Genomic DNA, 5,396 nt, shown 5'->3' with positions numbered 1-5,396 from the left:
GAAAATATCAAATACCATCCAACAGTATAGACACACATAGTGACTAAGGGGGGACTAAGTTACCACCAAAGTGACTTTTAAAGTGGGAGGAGTTATTTCATCCGCCCTTGGTTCATTTATTTTCTCCATACACAATGCTCGGAACACTGGAGCATTTCTATGACTTTCCATGGACATGAACCATCAGTACAAAAGATGAACAGTTGCGTGAAAAAATATCTGGTTCTTTGATAAAAAGTCAAAGGTACAAGCCAGTGTACATAAAAAATGTGAGGTGTGAAGTTAACTACACCTCCCAAGTAGGGATGGCAATCAAGAACTGAGTCCAAATTGTCCAAATCATCAGAATCATATGCATCTGAGCTTATCAGTTCCTTTTATTGATGCCGGCATGTTTTTCAGACAGTTGCGCATTGCAAAACAATGCCGTCAAACTCATGCATCTACTCATCTACTTATCTAGTCATGGCGATCGGACCGATACAGCAAATAAAACACACCCAGAATAACCGAGAAGATCATATGCTGACCTAGAACTGTGACTGGGCTGAGCTGCAGGGAAAGCCGCTGTTCTGTCAGTCTGCTGCTGGAGCTAACAGAGCTAACGGAGCTAACTAACCAACAGTGAACCATCAGCTGTTACCATCTGGGCCTAACGGGCTAGCTGAAAGGCCACTGTCTCACCATGCTGCAATACAGTACAGTAACACTGAGGGAACTTGAGGGTAGTCTCCAAACTATCCCTTCTCTGAGTAGAATCAATTGCTCCAGGCTGCTGCAGCATGCATGCCTTTTTTCTAATTTGTTTCTACACTGCATTCAGACTCAGAGATAATAAAACGGTTGCATTGACGCTGAAAACCTGTGTAGGTCTACTTTTTTTCCACTAAGAAAATTGATCAGGAATCATTAAGGGAAATGGGTGTTGTACCTTAGAGCCATCTGTCATGACAAACTGACAGATTTCTTTAAAAACCAAGTTGAAATAATGAAAACCGATTGTCATTGCAGTATCATTACATTATCTGGGAGAATCCATGTTTCTACACTAAGTAACATTAAGGATTTAGCAACTGAAAGTATCCATAGCAACAGTACTTGCTACTTGCAAGCTGTTATGCTAACTCTGACTCTTGAAAAGTGATCTGTCTACAAGCAAATTTTTTTTTTTTTAAATGATGATGATGATGATGATTTGAGCACAGCTTCTGTTTTTGCAAGTGTACAGGCCTAAGTGTGATAATACACTCACTGAGGTGTCCTGATATAGAGAACATGAAGTGGAGTGGCACCATCAGATAGATCTCACGCTTTCTAAGACAGATGAGTTTATCATGCAGTAGCCTAAACACACTCCTCAAAACGCCGGCACAGTCTGACAGTAGATGTTTAACTGTACTAATGAATCTGCCATTGTAGTTGCAATGGCTTCCACAAATTGATTTTATATACAGTGTATTGCTTTGTTGTCTATGTAAGCCTTGTCCCACTGTGTATGAAAATGATGTTCACTACAGAGCTGGGAAGATGTTGGTTAACTTCCACTAATCTCCCTGTAGGAAATGGTATGACTGTGTAAAGGTCATTACAGTAAAAGGTCAACAGGGCACTGGTGTCATGGCAACACATAGACGTAGCAACAAGAGCCTCTCCCATCCTTCTTGTCTCAGCAAAGACATAGGGAAGATGGAGGGACCACCTGGAGCTGTTTGAGCTCACAGAGAGAAATCACCTCGACAAAACAGAAGCAACAAGCTTCACTGAGAAACATTCTCATTGTGTTTTTGATTGCCTGAAGGTACAGAATCTGCTGCTGATAGTTATGAGCTAATGGCATATGAGTGATTGACAGCTATGATGTGTAGATACTGTCTCACAGCAAAAAGACCATTCTGATCATTCTGATTGAGATCAAAGCTACAAACACAGTACCTCATTTCCCTTCCTAGTTTAAAATGACAATTCAGATTTTTATTTGTCAAATATAAATGGAAAATAATGTTCACAATTATGTAATTACAAGGATAAAACATTTGTATTTGTATTTATTTTATTCAGTAGCAACACGTAGTCCAATATAAGCTGTTGTCTATCACAAAACAAATCAGCCACCAAATCAAAGTTTTCTACAAAAGAGCAACACTGAAGAATGAGGAGACACCTCTTAAATCTTAGCAGAGATTCAGACTGAAAACAGTCCTTCATTAGAAATGTGTTGGTGGAGGCGTGTTGTGTAAGGTACCAGCGAGACAGTGAAATAAGATCCAGGCGGTTAAGTTGGAGTAGCGTGTGTTGTAGAAGAAATGAAACTCTCTGGTCAAGTCTCCGTTGTCTTACAAGAAAACGATTATTCTGGGCTCATGTAGCAGAGTGTACACTCGAATTGAACCTACAGAGCGCTTAGCATTCACAGTAAATCTTCAACTTTATACAGACCTAACCCTCTAACCTCGCTGTCTCAAGACAGTCTCGCAGCTCAAGACAACCCTGAGAATCCAAACCAATACAAGACTATTCCTTTCAAGGACACATCCTATCTTTCAGCTGGGCATGATGAAGTGAAAACACATAGTTATGAGCATCATGAACAAGCCTGGTCGAACAGAGATTGAGCTTCTCAGTACACAACTTCAACATCTTAGTAAATTTCCATCACAGTCAGTAAATTTCCACCACAACATGTTAATGCGTTTGAAGGCTTATCAGGCACCAAAATGCACAGTGGTTTGTAATACTCAAACAAGATTTTACAACTCTGGGAAGTTATCCCAGCAGCAACTGTTTTATCTTTTGTCAAGGTGATCGCAAGATAAACAGTAGGGGAATGTTCTTTTTTGCTAGACGCCCCTGCATTGGCACCCCCGCCATGTTGCCAGAGGGGCTCCATTCAAATGAATGAGAAGGCTGCATTTTGTCACAGAGAGCTAATGTCAGCCTTAAGGGACTGTTTTCCTGAGCAGCAGGCTCACAAGCTGCCACTCATTTTAACTGAAAGCAAGGTGGATGTTTGTAGGGCAAATGACTCAGACGGTCGAGTGAGTGACTGTGCTTATTTTCACTCATAAAAAAAAGCTTTAATAACACTAACACAGTATGAGAACAACACACCAGATCTCCATGGGATTATTAAAGTGATAGAATATTAAAAGAAACACCTAAATAACTAGCTATTACTGTCTTATTATTGGCTGGCTGAAGGTAATACATGGGTGCTGGAACAAATCAAGCAACTTAGAAGAGTCTACATTTTCCATTCTCATTCCTCATGCAAACTCTCATTTTATCATGCTGATGGTTTGGTCATGGAATTTTCAAAAATCATACAAGCAGTGAAACTGTCATCCTCAGTATCCAGTATATCATCAGCACCAGGTGGAGAACAATCAACAATCAGTGTCAGTGTCAAGATAGTCAGCATAACCTGTCACCATCCAAGAGCAAATGACAAACACAGTTCAATCTAAAATCCATAGATAAAAAAGAACTGTTCCATAATTACAATGTAAGTGACATCTATAAATATGGCATTTATAGAAACACTGGAGCTTATTCTGAATTTATTCTGTATTTATAGTGTATACAGATCATCCAACCAGTTTTCAAATGGACTTCACTGCTCAGACGCTGAATGCACATGAAACATTGCAGCAACGCGTCTTTTATATCTATAAATTATTTGCATCTGCTTTTATTGATATTCTGTTTGTGAATTCATGATTTAATAATCCACCTCATGATGAGAATGTTTAATGGTGTGTAGAAATTATTTAGTGTTTTCAGAAAAGTGTGTAAATACTGTATATATAAATATATATACTGTATATATATCTTTCATCATAGTTTCTATACTGACAGTCTGGTATTTTCGGTGTCACATGACTGAATGGAAATGACACCAATAGATATTTAAAATGAGTCTCTTGTTGAATAACCAAAGACTTTCCTAAACTCCCTCAGTATAATATTGTCCATGATGTCAGTTAAAAGTGGAAATCACAGATTAAAAGAAGAATCTTTTAATGACGGAAGTTGGTTTATGGTTTCTTGGTCAATCAAACTTACAGTAAACACAGATCCACTATTTTAACTAGATAAGAAATCAATTCAATTTAAACGCTGAGAGTAATATGACACTTGAGATGCTTATTGTGCAGGTATAAAAATTGTATTGTAGTGATGTCATGTCTGAACAGCCTGAGCTGCGGTATCCAATCACCAACTGATTTCCAATAAGGGAAATTTTTCTGATAAAATACTCAGTGAAGAATGATCTCATGTAACCTCACTCAAGTCTCCTCAGGGATCCCTCCTCATTCTTCGATCCTCTGGGCAGAAATGAGAGAATTGGAGCATGCTAGACCAAATTGATTTCCATGTCATTCGAGGATAACTCAAGTAAGCCTGCAAAAAACAGTTGGGAATGTTTTGAAATTTTAATGAAGGAAGAGCTATTTTCTACGGTGCCCAGGAGGTGAAAAATCGTGAACATAATTTAATAATTCATGCTCTCCAATTAGTCATTTGTGCTCTCGATTTAATATTGTTTTATTGCATTTAAGACATTCGTATGTGCTTTCTGTTTTGTTTACACTTTTAAAGTAAAGTAGCATTAAGCATGATGGATTTATCATTCATGTCCTGTTCTTATTTCTATACTGTTGAGACTACATGTCATGACTCCTGTCAGACTGCATGTACTGTACATATGTGTTGCATTTTAGTTTCATGCTCCACCGAGTGTAAGCAGAGGAGAGGACGTTGACCTAGGACAAGGTCAGAAGTAAGCGAAAAACCTGATTTAGTGGTGTATGCTGTTCTCTGATAGGTCAATTGTGAAAAAACATACTGTAAATGAAGAGTCTTATATAATGGTGTGTTTGCAATATGTGCCATAATTCTGACAGGCTAGAGGCTTGTGAAGAAAGCATCAGACTATCTCAGACAGCTAATCACTAAGATATGTATTTTATTTTAAACTATAAGTGACTGGATTGAGTTCAAAGACAGAGTGGTTAATCTTTCCTGACCTCTATAACTAGGTAGATCTCTCTCCAAAATGTAATGTACATTATATTTCTTAGCTACATCATCAAATGCTTTGTGTGTGTTATTCCTGAGTGTTTATAGGTAATTTCCACCACACCACACTTGTTTGCTATTTTGATTGTGTGTATATGTAACCCAGTCTCACGGCAGTTCGTGAAATAGTCACGAAGCAGCTGCATTACCCATGAGCCTCAATAACCATTACTACAGAGACAAAGACGGTCTGTTTTGCGTTACGCTACAAAAACTTTTATGATTGTTACTGTGTATCAGCTATTTACTTTTAATTACTGAATTTATTCCAAACTGATTAAGATTTTTGTGTGCAGCTGGGTCATTGAGTCACACAT

This window comes from Thunnus thynnus, chromosome 9, assembly GCF_963924715.1.
Source record: "Thunnus thynnus chromosome 9, fThuThy2.1, whole genome shotgun sequence".
NCBI classification, from domain to species: Eukaryota; Metazoa; Chordata; class Actinopteri; order Scombriformes; family Scombridae; genus Thunnus; species Thunnus thynnus.
This window is presented reverse-complemented; position numbering follows the sequence as displayed.